The 21868-nt window shown below is 37.8% G+C and overlaps 1 long non-coding RNA gene across 1 annotated transcript in view; it reads right to left on the reverse strand.

Moving 5' to 3' along the window:
• The window catches only part of LOC116563163, a 175363-nt gene extending 162791 nt beyond the window's left edge, over window positions 1–12572 (reverse strand). The window contains exons 1-2 of the long non-coding RNA XR_004274253.1: window positions 12507–12572; window positions 8419–8422 (exon numbers count right to left, since the gene is read on the reverse strand). This is a non-coding gene — a long non-coding RNA (uncharacterized LOC116563163). The remainder of the gene's footprint in view (window positions 1–8418; window positions 8423–12506) is intronic.
• Window positions 12573–21868: the final 9296 nt, after the last annotated feature.

Consider the following 21868-nt stretch of genomic DNA (forward strand, 5'->3'; position numbering starts at 1 on the left):
ACCAAATACCACATGTTCTCATTTATAAGTGGAAGCTAAATATTGAATACACAAGGACATAAATATAAGAGCAATAGATACTACTAGTGTGGGGAGGGAAAACAGCATTGAAAACCTACCTATTTGGTACTATGCTCACTATCAGGGTGATGGGACCATCCATACCTCAAATCTCAGCATCATACAATACAGTCATGTAACAAATCTGCACATATACCCCCTGAATCCAAGAAACAAACACAACAAAAAACAAAAAAAAATGCATTGTACCAAGTGAAAGAAAGCAAACTCAAAAGGCTACATATTATATATCCCTTTTCTATAACATTTTTGTAACGGTCAAATCATATGGTCAGAAGAAACATAAGAGGATGTGAAGGGGAGTTTTGTTAACAAAGGGGCACTAAAGGATTTTTTTGAGGCTCTCAAACTCTTATATCTTAATTGTAGTGGTGGTTACATGACTATATGGGCATATAGAAGCTCACAAAGCTATACATTAAGAATGTGACTGACTCTATGTAAACTATAACTTTCAAAAGAAAAAAATGTTACATAATCTGGCCTCAGTTTACCTCTTGTCCTGTGATTGCCCTCTCAGTCATTACGATCACTGGCCCTCTTCACCTCTTAAAATGCCCCATGCTATCACTGCCTCCTTCACACATGCCATTCTCTGTGTTTGAAAAACCAAATACACACTCGTCACCTACTTCTATTTTACTCATTCTTAAGCCTCAAATACTGGGTTCAAATCCAGGATCTACCATTTACTGGTTGTATGACTTGGGCTTATTAATTAACATCTTTGTAGGTTTCCTCATCTGTAAAATGGAGGTATTAATAGTACGTATGTTATAAGGTTTCCTTGATGATTACATGAGTAAATATGTATGCCTAGTTCATAGCAACATTATATAAGGTAGCATAATAATTAATCAGGGAGATCTACCCTAACTTCCTTCTTATGCTGTCTCCTGTTATTTTCCTTCATAGGCATCATAAAATTTGTATGAATATATTTATCTGTGTGTTTGTTTAATATCCAGTTCCACGGAAAGTAAAGGATATGCTTTGTATGCTATGTCCATGTACTGTATACTGTTTTGGCATGTTTGGGCTACCACAGCAAAAATACCGCAGGCTGGTGACTCATAAAAAAAGAAATATATTTCTCATAGTTCTGGAGGCTAGGGAAGTCCAAGATCAAGGTGCCAGCAGATTCAGCGTCTAGTGAGAACTTGCTTCATGGTTCAGGGTGGCTGTCTTTTTGCTGTTCTCTTACATGGCAGAAGGTGAACAAGTGAGTTCTCCGGGGTCTCTTTTATAAGGGTTTTGGTCCTATTATCTAATTCTATGGAGAGCTCTCATGACCTAATTACCTCCCAAAATCCCAGCTCCAAATACAGTCACATTAGAGAATTATATTTCAACATATTTATTGGGGGTTTAGTGGGAGAGAGGGGGATAAAAACATTCAGTCCATAGCATCTATATATCTATATATACTCTATATATTCACACTATATATGTTCCTGACACAATGTAGGCACTTAATAAATGCTAAGTGAATGAATGAATGGTTAGAATGGCATCCTAGATGAGCATGTTTCTCATAACTTAATCTCTTGCTCGGATACAAATGCCATTGTCATCCTGACTACATTCACAAAGTGAATGGATGATGAATACTGGTGCAACTTGGTAGCACGTTTGAGTCAAAGCTCAGACTCAGCCGCCGTTGCCTCACTGCTCTGCTTCCGCTTCCGCCAAGCCATGCCTCACTGCCCTCCTAGTTTCACCTACGACTGGGTAGAGAAGTCAGGCAACCTCTAACTTGCAGGCTCAGTCATCTTCAGTTCAACAAGCAGATAGTGAGAAGTAACATACTAGCCTCAGAGTCTGGTTCAATTCTCCACTTTCTCCACTCCACCTTTACCAGAAGGCCATGCATTCTGAAAGTTACTGAACAAGCTTCACTCAGCAAAGCCCATCCTTTGATCCCCACAGCACTCAAGTGTTGGGGCAGTTGTTTGGATACTGTATGAGGCTGTGCTCTGTGAAGGAGAAGATTTGCTAAATAGAAGAGAAACTTGTCAGCCAGAGCCCCACATCTCTGCTCTGGGAATGTTTCCTGAGAGAGAGAGACGAACACGAGAAAGAGAAGTCAGTTCTCTCATGGGTGGAAAAAAAACAAAAAATCACCAGAAACCCAGATGGAAATAGCCCAGAGGTAGGTGGCTCAGAGGAAGCTGGCGCCTGCATGGACCATGGTGCACTGGGACAAGGAGGCAGGACTCTGGGCAGGCACAAGTGAACAATAGAGAAGAACAACACCAGGGGTTGCGGGGTGGGGTGGGTGGTGGCAGTTTCCCAGAGCAGAAGGTCTTGAACAAATGCTACAAGCGGTGGTACTGCTTCAAGATGAGGCAGGCCACTCCTCCTCCCATAAAGGCTCTTGAGGAAAGAATGAACATTCCCAGGACTATACACTTAAGGGGACTAAGGATTTTCCAGCTACTCATATAAATCCCATTAAAAACCTCAGAAATATCTGAATCTGGGCACCTCTGAAATGAACTGGACTACCCACGCGAACATGTTGGGGGCAGGGGGCCGGAGCCGTGGAAATGTAGGAAACATTATTGTAAATGTGAATACTTCTTCTCACCCACCAGCTGGCGAAGCTGGATGAGTGTCAGTTACGCCTGCTGATTGACTGAGCTGCGATCCCCTCATCGTGGCCACTGCACCGCTCCATCTGGCATTTAATCTCTGTGATTGGGATAGTTTGGGAAAGTGGCCAAAATGATCATATCCTGCTCTCCACAGTCTGCTTCAGCAGCTGCATGTATACCCAGCCTATGCCCCAAAATATATTAATCTAGACAAAATAAGTTTTACTTTGGATTTGATTTAGAAGAGATAATATCAAAGATGAGAACATTTTCCTTGAATAAGTGAATATAATCAGAGTGCTAAATTATAAAATTCAATGTATGCTATTTAGTAGAGAACTGTTTCAAGTTATGGAAATTCTACATGCGATCATATCTCATGATTATCATACAAAAATATAAAACTAAATTTCAGTTCACACTAATAAATGCTAGGTTAGGTAAAGACACTCCAAGGTCATAAAATTTAGCAACATGTAAGATTTGTCAAGACTAAGATGAGATGGTGGACTTCTTTTTGTTTCTTGTAAAAAAAAAAATAACTTTTATAGACTATGTCACCAAAGGAGCAATTAATAAGAAAGAACACATCATTAAACTCTGCTCTCAGATAATTTATATGCCATAGCATTCATTGTTCATAACCCAGGCTCTTCTTAGTGAATCATAACATTGCCTTCATTATCACTACCATTCTCAGGTAATTGGTTTCCTTCCCTCTCATCCAGGAATGGGTTTTAAACCAAACTTATGAACTCTTTTGCAAAGCATGTACCTTAGATTTCACATGGATTGTCATCTTAGACGTAAATTAACTGAAGGTTTCCCTTACAATGTGCTTAGGTCATAGAGTCCCGAAAGCCTGGTACAATGAAAAAAAATGACTTCTTCTACCACAATTACCACAAATTCTTCAGACACTCAGCAATCCACAGCTTTTTGTTCTGGGTTTTGTAAAGAAGTAATTCAAAGCTTAATATTTCTGGAATCCTTGGAGACACAGAGTCTCATGGATATGATCTATTCTGGAATTGTCTCCTCAGGCAAATAAGCTACAACCAGTTGATGCGAGTCTGACTTCATGCTGGGTTGACCTTACAGTGGGAGAAGGCATGACGGGCATGGAATCGTCATCTGGCCTTGTCTTAAAAAAAGATGCTGGTTGTTGCTATTCACACACCTCCTGTGAATGATGTGCTTTGTTTTGAAATGTAGACTTTTACTTAAAAGAGTCTTTTTGTACAACTATGGTACAAGATAATTGGCTTGCCTGAATTGTACACTTTTCAACTAGTTGTTTTGATATCATGTAAACTCGGTCCAGTCAGAGAAAGAAAGAATACATTTTGCATTAGCTAATCCTTCCTCAAAGCTGTGAGATTATCTCAGACAATGAGTTAACTACTGCTTTTATACCAAATGGTTATATTTGAAAGGTATCTGGACAGAGAAGATGAATACAACATAGAACAGTGCTTCCCAGACCTTAATGCATATACAAATTGCCCAGGGAGCTTGTTAAAATGCAAATTCTGATTCAGTGGATGTGGGCTGGGGCCTGGGATGCTTCATTTCCCAGGTGGTAATGATGCTGCCACATCAACGCCCTAGACATGGGCCCAGTCATCCATTTAAACTAGAATTCCACATGACCTTGAGACAGGTGAGAAACGCTGAAGAGTGGTTTGGAGCACAGGTTTACAGCTGGGAATACCTGAGTTTAAATCCCAATTCTGAATTAACTTAAAACACTTAAATCTTTAGAGCCTCATCTGTAACATGAGACTAATTATACCTCCCACCCGGAGGGCTACTGTTGTACAAATGAAATGTATAAATGATTAAACATGTTGCTTTTCATAATTTTCAGATGCTAAAAAGTTCATGAAGGCACAAAATAACCTAACTTCGGGATACATTATATTGATATATATGTGTTTCCATAAATATACTTTTAGAAATTATGAGTTACAACAATTTCTATGTATCTTTCTAGGAATATCTTCATGCCCAAAAGAGCTCAGTGCATTAGGAGCACAGCATTTTTGGAGGCCTGTGTCTCATATACGTAGCTGAACACATGAGCCCTCACTCTTGTTCCCAAATGCAGGTGTCCCACTCTGTGCACCGAGGTCTCCTCTAATGCTTTTCAGAAGTACCCTGCTGGTGCCACTGCTGATCCTACACATCTGTTGAACCCTCATATTTTTGCTGGACCTCCCACCCAATGCTCTGAGTTCTTATACTGCCAGGACTGTATTGTGGGTAGGTTGGGGGAAGACAGCGAGGGGGACACGGGTTAGGTTGCTTGGAAGAGGAAGAATGACTTGAGCCTTCTTGTGCCACAGTCTGTTGAGGGTAACCTCAAGCAGCATGTCCATCTCCAAATTATTTATAGAATTTAGTGAAAAACAATTTCTGCTTTTTAATATGCCCTTTGTTGTAGGATTCAGATATTGACTAGGAAAACAAAATGAAACAAAACTGTGATCTACATTTACTGTAACAACCTTCCCCTGGGACGATAAACTCCATGCCTGCAGGTGTCTCAGGATCAGACTGCTGTTGTCCAAGCCTGCAAGCACCTTGGACATGCTCAGTGGTGTCTGATCCCATGGGCACAGAGCTTGGCTTCTCAGGAGGCTCCTCAGAGTCCTATAAATAGGGTTGCTGATGCCTGGCCTCACCAGCTTACAGACATATCTGAATCTCCTTTCACTCAAGCCATACTTACATTCACTCTTCCCTTTGAACGTTTATTAGTTAAAACAAAAAAAAAGTTTGAGGTTCTCAGAATTTCTAATGAGGAAAATCAGGGGAAAGGAAAGAGAGGAAAATGGCATGTATTAATACATGAAGGCACATTGCTCTTTACCTATAAATTTTATCTAAACAACAATCTATTGGATGAGTTTGGTTTCATAGATGAAGAAATTGAAGTTTAGAGGCATCAAGTAACCTGACCAAAGATGTGTCCACGTTGTGATATCAGCCCATGTTTGGCCTCTAAAAACATGCTATTTCTAGTAGCCTACAAAGCATTGCGAATTAAGAACAGAAGTGCTCACAGAAGGGCAGTCTACTAATGTGTTGAATGCTAATGAACATTAGTCAGTTGATGGACATTAGCTGTGTCACATTTTCCGGGAATATGACCCTTTTTTTGTAAGGAGTGCTTGCTATTTCTGGAGCATTTTAAAATTGCTTCATTGAATTCTGGCCGCAGGATGTATTAATCACATTTTGAGACGACATTGCTAGTCACTAAATTCTAATGTTATAATATACCCTATCTGCATAATGCCATGCAACTGGTTAGAACATGAAATCATGAAGATATTTAAAGTATTGTTTGTCCTTATGTGAGAGTTAAAAGGTTTAACATGACTAAATTTTTTACAGAATTGTTTTTTTAAACTAAATAGATTAAATAAACTGGCTGATTTAGCTTCTGAAATTCCAAGAACCCAAGCTCTTCTCAGTTTGTATGTAGCATAAAAAAGACGAAAATCTGCTACTAAAAACAGTGGTTGCCACTTATGAAAGAATGAGGATTTCTTAAAATTTTGTTTTTTAAAAATCAAAATCATACAAGTACATGGTATTTTAAGAAAATCAACGGAGGCTGGGAGAAAATGGGAAGATGTAGTTCAAAGGATACAAAGTAACAGATATGCATGATGAACAAGTCTACAGATCTAATATACAACATGAGGATTATAGTTAATGATATTGTATTCAGGGTTTTTGCCAAATGAGATTTTAGCTGTGTTTGCCATAAAAAAGATAACTATGTGAGATGATGAATATGTTAATTTGCTTTACTATAGTAACCATGTTACCATCTCATAACATTGTGTTGTGTACCTCAAATATATACAATAGAATTTATTTTTTAAAAGTTCATTGGAGAAGTTTATAATGAGAACCAGTAGTCTCCCATCTCACTTTTTACAGTTAGCACACATTTGGTGTTAATTCTAAGACACACAGTTAAAACTGGCTTAAACAATAAAGCAATATATTATTAAACATACCGAAGTCCACATGCAAGGCAATCTCCAGGTGTGTGTCTCAAGACTCATTCCAGTGCTCCAGAGCCCTGGTCTTCACACAGTCACAAGATGGCTGCAAGCGCTATCTGTTGAGAGCAAGAGATGGTTTCCACTTATAGAACAGATGCCCTTCCTTCAGCTTTATTAGGTTACCTTAGATCATGGCCCTCTCCCCACCATGACTAACAGTAACCAATGAAACGTCAGGCATGGATTCACCAAATCAATGATTCTCTATCAAATCCAGTGTCCCATAACCTTTTGTTTTTTTTGAGATGGAGTCTTGCTCTGTTGCCCTGGAGTGCCATGGTACAATCTCAGCCCATTGCAACCCTTTCCTCCTGCCCATGCTCCTTTCGTAAACAAGTTTTTCATAGTCTCCTCTGTCCTAGCCTGATAACATGTGATGGGCACCATCATCCATTCACACATTACAATTTCAGGAAGAACTCACATTTACAAAGTTTCCCAGACAAGCTTAGTTACATATAGACCTTTGGAAAAAGATGAATAAAATATGCTTCTTCCCAAACCCAGATCCATGTGGAATAGATAAGCTTGTGAACTGAATATCTTAACTATTTGTCTCAACTTTTACTTTGCTTTCTGTATTTGGAACAATACTGGGAGGTCTGTGTTGCTATCCTTGTTCACTGTTGCTGCCTAAGCTTTAGGGGAAGGGATATGCTTTTGGAAAAATGATCTTGAGCAACTAATCCTCTCTTCTTTTCTATAAGACTTGCTAGTACTAACTGATTCTTAGCCATTTAAATTCAGGCCATTGAGATGGTTCAAGAAATTGCTATTCAAGTGAGTGGAAGATCTCCAGGATCTCAGGCCCAGGTGAGGAAATATAATATAAACAAAAGTAGAGGAAGGTCAACATTGTTTCCCATAGGAAGTTACTTCTCAGAGCTGTTCTTAGAGATTCTATAGCTTTGGATTTTCTAAATTCAACCTTTCCCTAGGGCACATTTCTAATTCTTGCTAAAAGAGAGAAACAGGAAGAACGTTAACATTGATTAAACTTCTACTGTGTGTTAGGACAATTTCCATGAGATATACCACTTAATGCTCACTGGAAAATTCTAGGGTATCTGTGACTGCACTGTTTTATAGACAGAGACGAGGATGAATCCCAGAGAGTGCAGAAAACTCAATTTGAGCAGGGATCTGTGTGGGTACAAAACCCAGCCTCTCTTTGAACATCAGCGAAGTCATCCTCATCTTATCCTGCCACTTAGTTTTTGGTTTTTTTGTTTTTGTTTTTGGAGATGGAATCTTGTTCTGTCTCTCAGGCTGGAGGGCAGGGGCATGATCCCAGCTCACTGCAACCTCCGTCTCCCAGTTCAAGCAATTCTCTTGGCTCAGACTCCCAAGTAGTTGGGATTACAGGCACCTGCCACCATGCCCAGCTAATTTTTGTATTTTTAGCAGAAATGGGGTTTCACCATGTGGCCAGGCTGATCTCAAACTCCTGACCTCAGGTTATCCACCCGCCTCGCTCTCCCAAAGTGCTGGGATTACACACGTGAGCCACCATGTCTGGCCTAGTTTTCATTCTTATTTTAAACTAGGGAGTTCTCAAGTTCTCCTGGTTTCAGAAAAATATAGACTACTATAATCTCCAACTCTCCAAGTCTAACCTCCATATCTGTTGCTTACATTCCTTTCCCAGTGGTCACCTGACTCTGCTTGGACAATTTCAGCATTGGGAAATTCTCTGCTCCTGAGGCAGCCAGCTCGCCTTCAGATGCAGTGATTGTTAGAAAGCTCTTTCAGATACTGTGCCAAACTTTGCCTTCCTGAAGCTTGATACACTGGTGGCAGTTCTGCTCTCTGAAGTCACCTTAGAAAAGTCTGATTGCCATTTCACATAGTGGCCTACAAATATTTGAGCCAAAGTCCATTTGACTATTTTTAGGTATAATGAATGGGTCTACTTCAGGTCAATTCATCAATGCTTAAGGTATTATCTTATTCCTTGGTGCTCAAGTCTCTCCACTTTCTTCTCTAACTTTACTAGCTTTGGCTCACATACTCCTTTGCAAAAGGTTTCTATTTTCTAGCTTCCTGTGACCTACCTCATCCTTATCCTGGCCTCTAATTACTTCTTGTATAGGTAGGTATTATTTTTCTTCCAATTAGTGTTAAATTCTACTAGGCTCTTGTTCATTTACACATTTCCATTTATCAACAGGAACATTTCACTGAATACACAAGGAGGGAGACCTGACAGCAGCAGAAAAATATTCACAAAAACCAGTTTGATTCTTTTTTTCTGCCCTCAAGTTTATTTAGTAGAGATAGTAGACAACCATGGACATTCTGCATCCAAGGCATCTTTTCTGGATACTTCTCTATTTAAGCCTTACATGATGCCCTGTGGCCTGGGTATTGTTTCCCAAGTTGTGGCAAACAATGAATTTCAGAGCATGGGACTACCGAGGCATGTTAGCAGCCCCAGTTCTGAGAATCTTGCCCAGCAGAGCAGTTCTGGCTAATTTCACCAAGCAGCACGCACAGAAGACTCACTGGGCTGAGAGCTGAAGACGGTGGAAGACAAGGCAGGCTCCTCTCATGTGTTGGCCCCCTTCCCAGGGCATCAGAGCTACCGCCTGAGTGATAGCACTAAAAATGGGGCAGGATAACACCACCTGTCTCTGAATGCATCACTCACTGGACTTGTCTGTTTATAACTCATTACTCAAATGAGATAATGACATAATGCATGCAATATCCATGACATAATTTATATAAAATTTTAGCAGTGTCTGGCACATAGTGAGAAGTCAATAAATTTAACTCTTAGGAATACTATGGATAGTTGATTATATGAGGTAAGGCATTGAAGCTACTTCAAACAAGGAGCAACATATTGAGCCATAAACATTACTGGCCCTTTAGATTCAGTATTAAGCCTGGATAGGACCCCTAAGAATAGGTCATGGAGGAGACGGGAGGGGGTCAATTTGAAAGATGAAGGGGGTTGATAAGTGCTGGAAAGATCAGTAGGACATTGTAATAAGGATAAGATACAGATATCAGGGTCCTGTTGGATAAATATCTAAAAGTAAAAACAAAAGATGAAAACCACACAGGGAAATAGAAATATTCCTGCTCAAAGAATCAAGAAACATAGTCCTCATCCAATCTCAGGCTTTAGCTGTGTGGCTTTCACAAGTCACTCACCCTCTCTAGGTATTTATTCAATATAAAGTGATAGGTTGGGATTAGATTACCCCTTAGGGCCCTTTCAGGAGTGTTAAAGGCAAAGGTTTCCTAACTTTCCCTAAACCAGCCTCTATATGTAATAAGTTTATAACACAAAGGCAAACTTTGAAAAGTTCTATAAATGTAAGCATCATCAGAGCTTCATAAGGTGACTTGCAAAGAAGTCAAGATCAAAAATCTATCGTTGATAAACCCATGCACAGTGTCTGCTGTCCCAAGGCACCAGTAAATCATACCTATACTCTGCATTATTTTGTAGTTCAAAACCAGGAAAGGTACCTTGCACGTAATTCTTTAAAATCCATGTGTTTCAACTAGTAGGAAAGGGGCATGTCAGAATCTTCGTGAGTATTCAGAGTTTAATAATATGTATTTTTTTCAACCATTGTATGGTTTGTTTTTATTCACAGCATATAATGTATTTTAAAATTTTGAATCATGTTAAGGAACAGCATGAAATTTTATTTATCAAAATGAGGTGAGTTACCAAAAAGAAAGAAAAGGACTGGATGTTTAATGTAAGTATGTTTTTATTTTTCTCTTATTATTTTCTAAGGAAATTAAAAACTTTCTATCAATCTCCCTGCTTTAGTAAAATAGTAATCTTAAAGCTGAACGTTTTAGATTGTTCATACACACACAAAAAAAGACACAAAGAGGAATTTGGAAGTTGTCCCAAGCTCAACCTAGTAATTTACGAAGATACACAGAGAGCAAAACGAAATATAATACAGAATTATGAGGACCCTAACTAGATTCTTGAGCCATTACCAAAAAGTTGGGATGGAAAAAATGAACAGCTGATGAAAAACTTGCATAAATGAGTACTCTCAGAATTCATTTGAGCTTCAAAAAAATATATTCAGGTTGAGTATCCCTAACGTGAAAATCTGAAATCTGAGATGCTCCAAAATTTGAAATGTTTTCATCACACACATGACACCACATGTGGAAAATAAGACCTGACCTTATGTGATGGGTTGCAGTCAAAATGCAGGCATGCCGCACATCATTTATTTGGCATCTCTGAGGGAAAAAAGACTCTTCAAGGCCGGGCGCGGTGGCTCAAGCCTGTAATCCCAGCACTGTGGGAGGCCGAGGCGGGTGGATCACGAGGTCAAGAGATCGAGACCATCCTGGTCAACATGGTGAAACCCCGTCTCTACTAAAAATACAAAAAATTAGCTGGGCATGGTGGCGCGTGCCTGTAATCCCAGCGACTCAGGAGGCTGGGGCAGGAGAATTGCCTGAACCCGGGAGGCGGAGGTTGCGGTGAGCCGAGATTGTGCCATTGCACTCCAGCCTGGGTAACAAGAGGGAAACTCCATCTCAAAAGAAAAAAAAAAAAAAAAAGGACTCTTCAAGCCCCCACCTTTTCTGATGATGCCCAGATTCCCCCATGCAATCATGCCCACAAAGGACAATAAAATGGCATTGTGATAATCAGGCACACCAAGGGTAGGTTTCCCACAATGCCCCACATGGGGCTAAGACCAATATGCATTACTCACTGTGTGTTTTTGCCTATTTTCTGATATGTATTGTAAAATATTGTTGAAAATGTCAAAAAGGCCAGTAGATGCCACTATGGGTAACAGTAATTTTAAAAAGAATGATTTATATTTATCTATAGCAGTGAAAGTGAAACGGGGGAGAAACTGGACAGTGATATATGTGTGAAATGTCTTATAGAAGAGTATGGTGTTGAAATGACCACCACATATGACCTGAAGAGACAGAAGGATAAACTGTTGAAGTTCACACAGAAAGTGATAAACAGAAGTTAATGAAAAATAGAAAAACACTGTAAAAAGCTGAAAAGCCTGGTCAACAAGGTGAAACCCCGTCTCTACTAAAAAATACAAAAATTAGCTGGGCATGATGGTGTGTGCCTGTAGTCCCAGCTACTCGGGAGGCTGAGGCAGGAGAATTGCTTGAACCCAGGAGGCGGAGGTTATGGTGAGCCGAGATTGTGCCGTTGCACTCCAGTCTGGGCAACAACAGCAAAACTCCGTCTCAAAAAAAAAAAAAAAAAAAAAAGCTGAAAGGAAGATTTCAATCGTGTTTTAAAAGAGTAGATCCATCAGTGCTGCAAGGAACCTATGCCACTTAAGGATGCGCTGATGATGAAACCAGCAAAGATCTGTCATGATGAACTGCGAATGGCTGGGTGAATATTCAACAGGCTGGGTGCAGATATTTTTTAGACATAGTATTACATGTTTAAAGATTTGTGATAGTAAAGCATGTGCTGATCATGAAGCAGTAAAGAAATTCATTAGCAAATTTGCCAAGGTCATCACTGATGATGGCCTGCGTCATTACTGATGAAAATGTTACGCCAGAACAAGTCTATAATGCTGATGAAGCATCACTATTTTGGCATGATAGCCCTGGAACTATACTGACTACCACTGATGATACAGTTCCTAAGGAAATTAAGGATGCCAAAGGCAGAATAACTGAGCTGGGATGTGCTAATGCAGCAGGCACACATACGTGTAAACATATTGTGATAGGCAGCAGCTTGCATCTTCACTGTTTTTAAGGAGTGAATTTCTTACCAGTCCATTATTATGCTAACAAAAAGGCATGGATCACCAGGAACATCTTTCTGATTGGTTTCATAAACATTTTGTACCAGCCACTCAGGCTTACTACAGGGAAACTGGACTGAAAGATGATTGAAAGACTTTGTTATTCCCTGACAACTTTTGGCTCATTCTTCAGCTGGAATTCTCATTAAAAATAATGTTTATGCCATATACTTTCCTCCAAATATGGCTTCATTAGCTTAGCTATGTGATCAGAATGTCCTTCGATCAATGAAAAGTAAATATAAAAACACTTTTTGAAAAGCAAGCTAGCAGCACTGAACAGAGGTATGAATGTGGAAGGTTTTCAAAAGGAGTTTAGCATGAAGGATGTCATGTATACTATTGCCAATGCTTGGGCACAGAGACTAAAGACACAGTTGGGTATGCCTGGCATAACCTCCAGCCTATGACTGTGTTCAATGATGATAAAGAAGATGGTGACTCTAAAAAACTTTTTATGTCAAGTGAGAAAAAAATAAAACCCGACCTCCTTTACTTTGGCAAAAAAATATACCTTCAGAGTCTATCAGCAAGCTGGAAGAAGTAGATATCAAAGAAATTATTCACATCAATAATGAGGCTCAAGTTGTTCATTCATTGACTAATGGTAAAATAGCCAAAATGTAATAAGGTGGTGATGTTGCTGACACCACAGAAAAAGTATCTATAGACAACATAGTGAAAATATGTGATTGGATTAATGAAGGACTAGAGCAGTGTGCATTCACAACAGAACAAGAAATCATGTCAGTTTATAAAATCAAAGAGAGACTTCTAAGGCAAAAACCATTTTTAATGAAGCAAATGACTCTGGAGAAAACAACATAAAAAGCCATCTATCAAAATACCTCCTCTTCCTTAGAGGGCCCACTTCCTGGTCCCTCAATTGCTTCTGGTGTTTTTTCTTCCCTTAGATATAAAATTCAGTGTACGTGAAAACTTTTAATGAAAACACATCATAGGTGGAGACCGAAAGCCTGCTGTTGTTTGCTGTTGCTGCTGTTAAACAGTGGATACAGGTATTCTGGTGATGCTACTGTGCTGCTGAGTTACCCAAACACATTAAGTTTTGACTGTATTAATGGTATATCACTGTATTAATGGTATGTCATTTTTTTTACTGTTAAGTACTTATGTGTGAGTAATTGTAAGAAAGTGATTGCTTATTGGTAGCATATAAATTCAGAGTTAGGAATGATGCTGATGCCAGACAACCACAGATCCTCCATATGGGTGGCTGAGATAGTGATACCTTTCCTTTCCAATGATTTAAGGTAACCAACTTTGTTGCATGCACAAAAATTATTTTTAAAATTGTATAAAATTACCTCTAGGCTATGTGTCTAAGGTGTATCTGACAAATATAAATAAATCTTGTGTTTAGATTTAGGTCCCATCCCCAAGATACCTCATTATGTATATGCAAATATTCCTAAATTCTAACAACATCTGAAGTTTGAAATGCTTCTGGTCCTAAGCATTTTAGATAAGGGATATTAACCTGCAGTCCCTCATACACATATACTTCACCACTACCAAATTATGTGTAAAGGAGCTTTGGCACTGAGTGCAATTTAATAGGAGCGTTCAACCAATCTTCACAGATGAAGAGGACTCTACTGTGCTTCCATTTCTAGAGTATATGCTTTGAGTTGCTTTGCCATTCTAAGTGATGGATGTGTTTGCAACCATTTATCTACATTCTTTGGCCCAAGAGCTAACACACTGTTATAAGCACAAATGTATAGGCAGCTACTACAGGGTCAGAATTATGATCTATGGTTATGCCTCAGGGTAAGGCTCACGTATCCTCATGGGAAGCATCTGATCAATATATCAGTGAGCAATTCTTCTGCTCATTTTTTTCTGAAATGCCTCTTTGATCATTTCATTGCACTAGTCAAAACTCTTCCATGGTCACAGGATAACAGATCAATATACAGCAGTAAAGTGTATTCAAAATTGAACTACAGAGTCAATGAAATTCCAATACAAATTTAGAGTTGAGGCTGGTCTGAAAATAGTGAGTTATCTCAACTGATTGTTCACAGTCACAGATAGAATTCCTTGTTCCCCCTTCTTACTAATATACTTGACTACTCTGAAAAATAAAAGAGATATTAGAGTTGATTCCAGAGTTTAAATAGAAGTGTGACGTAAATACACTTGGTAAATGTTTGGATGTGAATAGCCAAAAAGAATTTTGAAAATTATGGACAAGTTTTGGGACTCACGTTACCTGAATCCAAGATAAATTACAGTGCTATAAAAATCAAGCCAGTTTGGAAGTGATGTAAAGCTAGACAAAATGTATTAGTAGGATAGAATTAAGAGTGCAGAGATAGATCCAAACATACACAGTCAATTGACTTTCAACAAAATATGCAAGTGATTCAATGGGGAAGGGTAAGTCTTTTCAACAAATAATGCTAGAACTACTGGATAACCCCATGTAAGAAGAAAATAACAACAAATAATAAACCTCTACCCCTACCCTATACAACTTAAAAAGTTAATTCTAGGTGAATCACAAATGTAAACATAAAGCTAAAACTATAAAACTTCCAAAATAAAATTTAGGAGAATATCACTGGACTTTGGGGTAGGTAAAGATTACACAGGATCCAAAAATCTATACCCTTATAAAAGTAATATTTCACTTCATCAAAATTAAAACTTCTGTTCACCCAGTGTCACCATTATAGAAATTAAGAGGCAAACCACACCGGACCGGTTAATACTATTTGCTTTGCATATATCTGATAAAGAATTTGAAACCAGAATATATAAAGAATTCCTACAACTCAATTGGAAAAGAGAAATAACCTGATAAAAATGACCACAAATCTTAGACACTTAACAACAACAACAAATTTCTATGTGAATGACACTTAACAACAACAACAAATTTCTATGTGAATGACTAATAAGCCCATGAAAAGACACACATTGCCATTAATCTTGAGGGTAATGAAAATTAAAAGCATGATGAGATACCACTTCACACCCACTAAAGTGACTAAAATTAAAAAGACTGACAACACCAAATGTTAGCAAGGATGTGAAACAATATGAACTCTTCTACTGCTGTTGGGAGTGTAAAGGAGTTCAATCACTTCGGAAAAAAAAATGCAGTTTCTTACAAATTGCACCTAATCTTTGATCAGTAATTTCATTTTCAAGTTATTTATCCAAGAGAAATAAAAGCATATGTTCACAGAAAGATTATACAAGAATGTTTATGCCAGTTTTATAATTAACAGCACCAAACTAGAAACAACTTAAATGTTCATCAACATTAGAGAGGATAAATAAATCATGGTACACTCTTACAATGAAATACTAGTCAGCAATTAAAAAAAACAAACTACTGGCACATACAAAACATGGATGACCCACAAAAGAATCAAGCTGAATGAAAAAAAAGTTGACATAAAATAATATTTACTGTATGCTTCCATTTATATGAAGTTCCAGAACTGACAAAATTTATTTATGGTGATGGAAACCACAGCACTGGTTATCTGTTGGGAGGTGGTGATTCACTGGAAGAGATAGGAGGTGATAGAAAAATGCTCTGTTTTGTTTGGCGATCTGGTCACATGGGTATATACCTTTGTCAGAACTCAGAATTACATACTTCAAATCTGTGCTTTTGACTGTTCACAAATTTTGCCTCCAGTTAAAAGCACAGTCTTTGAAATCAGACAGATCTCAGTTTAAATCTTTAATTTGTCACTGACTAGCCGTGTGATCTTCGACACATTTCTTAACCCCCTTAGTTTCCTCAGCTGTAAAACGGAAATAATTTCAATTTCACAGGAAAGATATAAGTATAAAAATGGGAGTATGTTTTAGAGAGATGAGCACAGTGTGCACATGCAATAAATTCTATCTATAGCTGTTTTTACACACAATAAAAATCAACTTTTCAGTCTTGCATTTATGAGCTGCATAAATATGGCCTCCATCCATCTTTCCACTCTTTCTCCCACTATTCTACTAACTTAATTGTATTTAGCTACTTTGTATTAGTCCTAATTTTTTTCTGTTGTATGTTAAGTTCTGGGGTACATGTGCAAAACATGCAGGATTGTTGCACAGGTATACACATGCCACGGTGCTTGGTTGCATCCATCACCCCATCTACATTAGGTATTTCTCTTAATGCTGTCCCTCCCCTAGTCACCACCCTCTGACAGGCCCCGGTGTATGATGTTCCCCTCCCTGTGTCCATGTTTTGTCATTGTTCAACATCCACTTATGAGTGAGAACATATGACGTTCGGTTTTCTGTTCTCGTATTAGTTTGCTGAGAATGATGTTTCCAGCTTTATCCATGTCCCTGCAAAGGACATGAACTTATCCTTCTTTATGGCTGCATAGTATTCCATGGCATATATGTGCCACATTTTTTTTATCCAGTCTATCATTGATGGGCATTTGGGTTGGTTCCAAGTTTTTGCTATTGTAAACAGTGCCACAATAAACATGCATGTGTGTGTATCTTTATAATAGAATGATTTGTAATCTTTTGGGCATTTACCCAATAATGCGATTGCTGGGTCAAATTCTATTTCTAGTTCTAGCTCCTTGAGGAATCACCACACTGTTTTCCATAATGGTTGAACTAATTTACATTCCCACCAACAGTGTAAAAGTGTTCCTATTTCTCCATATCCTCTCCAGCATCTGTTGTCTCCTGACTTTTTAGTGATCACCATTCTAACTGGCATGAGATAGTATCTCATCATGGTTTTGATTTGCATTTCTCTGATGATTTGTAATGATGAGCTTTTTAAAATATGTTTGTTGGCTGCATAAATGTCTCCTTTTGAGAACTGTCTGTTCATATCACTTGCCCACATTTTGATGAGGTTGTTTGTTTTTTTCTTGTAAATTTGTTTAAGTTCTTTGTAGATTCTGGATATTAGCCCTTTCTCAGATGGGTAGATTGCCAAAATTTTCTCCCATTCTATAGGTTGTCTGTTCACTCTGATGATAGGTTTTTGTTTTTTTTTTTTTCTGTGCAGTAGCTCTTTAGTTTAATTAAGGGCATGTCCTGAATGGTATTGCCTAGGTTTTCTTCTAGAGTTTCATGGTGTTAGGTCTTACATTTAAATCTTCAATCCATTATTTTTGTATAAGGTGTAAGGAAGGGATCCAGTTTCAGCTTTCTGCATATGGCTAGCCAGTTTTCCTAACCATTTATTAAATAGGCAATCCTTTCCCCATTGCTTGTTTTTGTCCGGTTTGTCAAAGATCAGATGGTTGTAGGTGTGTGGTGTTATTTCTGAGGCCTCTGTTCTGTTCCATTGGTATATATATATCTGTTTGGTACCAGTACCATGCTGTTTTGATTACTGTAGCCTTGGAGAATAGTGTGAAGTCAGGTAGCATGATGCCTCCAGCTTTGTTTTTGTTGCTTAGCATTGCCTTGGCTATGTGGGGTCTTTTTTGGTTCCATATGGAATTTAAGATTTTTTTTCCAATTCTGTGAAGATAGTCAATGGCAGCTTGATGGAGATAGTAATGAATCTATAGATTACTTTGGGCAGTATGGCCATTTTCATGATATTGATTAGTCTTAAATGTTTTTGCCCAACAATACTACAAGGTAGTAGAGGATAGAATGCATCTTCCTAACTCCTTCAGTGCTTCTCTTATTAATTTTATAAAAAATAATTTAAACTCTCCGAATCTCAGTTCTCACTTTTAAATTAGAGTCATAGTTCCAACCCCATAGAATTCTTATGGGGATTAAATGAGAATACATATATATATATATACACACACACACACACACACACACACACACACACACACATATAGACTTCATGCAGGTAACTAAGACTCTAATTAAAAGCTTAATACATTAATGTACATGTGCCTGTATGTGACATATCCAATAAAATGCATATATCACATATATCACTTGGGACAAGTTGAAAGATAATTTTATCAATAAAATAATCAACTTTCTGTTTGAAAATATGAAGCAGGCTTGTCTAGGTGCTTTAACATTGTAGTAACTAGTATACTAATGGAACAAAAATAAAATATTCTTCATTGTTTAACACAAATAAGAATCACCCAAATATATGTGCTTTATTGGGTGTGTGAAGTTTACATATAGTGATATATACTTTATATATATATGTTTGTTTAAAACAAGCAAGAGTATTTAGCTTGTCCTGGAGGTAATAGCTCTGGTAAAAAGAACACTGGTGGGAAGTTAAAAAACCTTTTTCAATGTTCTGGCCCTGCTACTACTAGTAATAGTAACTTAAACAAGCCCCTCACTCTCCCTGGACATCAGTTTCTTTAGAGATTGCATAAATTGGTCTTTCACCTTTAACATTTTCATGATAGAACTTCCACTCTACTGATAATGAGTAAATGTTAAAGGATTCATAGAATTTAGATAAAGTTTTTTTTTAATCATAACACAATTAAGTAAGAAATAACAAATTACTAGAGAAAGACTACACATTTGGAAATTAAGTAATACATAGACCAAAGAAGAAATAAAGAGGTAAAATTTTAAAATATTTAGAATAAGACAATAAGGAAAATATTATTTTTAAGCATAATGAGATGTAGATAATGTGATTGGGGAGAAATTTATAGCATTAAACTTATTCATTAAAAAGCAAAATAGTCAAAAATTAATAAGCTAAGCACTGAAATTAAGAAATAGAAAAATAAAATCAATGAAGACAAAGAAACAGAAGAAAGAAAATTGTAAAGAGCAGAAATGAAGGGAGAATCTACAAAGCAAAAATTTAGTACTTGAAAAGGCTAATAAAGTCAAGAAATGATCAGCAAGACTGATCAATAAAAAGGAGAGAAAGTACATAAAGGAGCCAAAGCACTTATCTGATAGAGATTGAAAAGATAAGAAGATATGAAGAACTTTTTGCATCAAAGCTTTGACAGATTAGATAAAATGGACAAATCCCTAGAAAAATATAATTTACCAAAATGTGCTTAAGAGAAATAAAAATCCTGAGCCAATAACCACAAAACTATCTTTAAAAACAATCTTCCCATGCAGATAAAGCAAGCTGAAAAAGTTCTACTAAACATTAAAAGAAAAAATAATTAGAAACATATGCAAACTAGTTGAGAGCACAGAAAAGAGGAAATACTCCCTAACTCAGTTTATGAGACTAGCATAATCTTGAAAGTTAACTGATGACAATATGAGAAAAATAAAAGTATGGGTCAGTTTCATTCATGCAGTTAGTTCCAAGAAATCTTAAGTAAAGCACTGGAAATACTGGCAAACTAAATTTAGCCATGTATAACAATGCTTAAAAAGATGATACATTAAGATCAAATCTGGTTTTTCCTATTTACTGGGTAGGGTTGGCTGATGGCTGCATTAAATTCTAAAATGTATACTGATTCACATGATAAAAGATTACTTGTAGCTCATGTCCAAAGTGGGTGAGCCATGGAGAGAGACTGAGAAACCCAAGTACCTCTCATCTTCTGGCTTTGTTACCTTCAGTAGGTAGCGTTCAAGTCCTGTGCTCATGCACATCTGCTGTGGAAGAGCAAGGAGAGAGAACAGCACATAGCAGGTAGTTAGACCACGCCTGGAAGTGGAGCACATCACTCACAGTCCCCTGGTCCGAACTAAGGTGCATGTGCCACTTGACTGCAAGAGCAGCCAGGAAGTAGTTTGCTGTGTGCCCAGGGGAAAAAATAATGGGTTGGGAGAACAGCTAGCCAGTATAGGCAGCCTCCCAATAACAGGGTATAAGTTCTCACATTAGCTTGTGAAAGGAGAGGATGCATCAATCATCTCAATAGATATAGAAAACAATCATACAAGATTTATCACATACTCATGAAGAAAATTTATCAAACTGGGAAGAAAACTGTCTTAACCTGATATAGAGTGACAGCAACAAAGCTAATTGCAAACATAATACTTAATGGTAAAACACGAACACTTTTCCTGTAAGACGGGGAGGACCAAGATCAAGATAAGAATTATCATTATTGGCCAGGCTCGGTGGCTCACACCTGTAATCCCAGCACTTTGGGAGGCCGAGGCAGGTGGCTTAAGAGGTCAGGAGTTCAAGATCAGCCTGGTCAATATGGTGAAACCCCATCGCTACTAAAGATACAAAAATTAGCTGAGTGTGGTGGCACATACCTGTAGTACCAGCTACTCAGGAGGCTGAGACAGAAAAACTGCTTGAACATGGGAGGCGGAGGTTGCAGTGAGCTGAGATCACACCACTGAACTCCAGCCTGGGAGACAGAGTCTCAGGGTGATAATTTAAAAAAATTATCATTATTATTATTTACATTCAATGCTGTACTGGAGGTCATAGTTATATACAAATAATACAAAAATAAATGTAAAACATGTGAAAGATTAGAAATCTTTTTTTTCACATTTGATACAACTGGCCATATAAAAAAACCCAAGGGAAACTAGAGAAAACCATCATAATTAATAAGAAAATATAGCAGGCTTTGTAGATTAAAAAAACTCATATAAGGCCAGGCGTGGTGGCTCACGCCTATAATCCCAGCACTTTGGGAGGCTGAGGCGGGTGGATCATGAGGTCAAGAAATTGAGACCATCCTGGCCAACATGGTAAAACCCCATCTCTAAAAAAAATAATTAAAAAAAAATATTCTCTCTTTAGGGGGTTCCCTCTCTCGGCTTTAGAGCCCCCCTCCCTCTGTCTCTGCACAGGGGAGCTACTTCCTTCTCCCTTCCTTCTTGCCCCTTCTTGTCTATTAAACTCTCTGCTCCTTAAAACCAAAAAAAAAAAAAAATATATATATATATATATAAATCAACTGTATTTTATATACTGCCTGTACAGATCAAAATGCATAATTTAAAATGCTTTTTATAAAATCTTCAATGTAAAAAATTATAAACTTTATTAAAAACTACATAATTAGATTAGGAAGACTCACTGTGGCAAGGATGTCATTTCTCCTTAGTGTATCTGTGTAGATTTAATGCACTTCCAATTAAAATCCCAATAGGGATTGAGAACATGATTGTAAAATTAAAATGGAAAAACAAAAGGCCAAGAAGTTCCAAAAAGTCCTACGGAAGAAGAAGAATGTGGTGTCAAAAGGGATTGCCCTGCCCTATAAAGGTATAAATTTTATAAATGTATGAAATGTAAGACAGGGTGGTATTGACCAGGTAAGAGACAAACAGTTCCATGGAGAAGGCCCAGAAGTAGCCCTCCTTACATATAACAGAAGGCTCACTGCAAACCAGTAAGGAAAGAAAAGACTAGTCAGTAAATGGTGCAGAG

Source organism: Sapajus apella, unplaced genomic scaffold (assembly GCF_009761245.1).
Source record: "Sapajus apella isolate SASKATOON/1434 unplaced genomic scaffold, GSC_monkey_1.0 scaffold34, whole genome shotgun sequence".
NCBI lineage: Eukaryota > Metazoa > Chordata > Mammalia > Primates > Cebidae > Sapajus > Sapajus apella.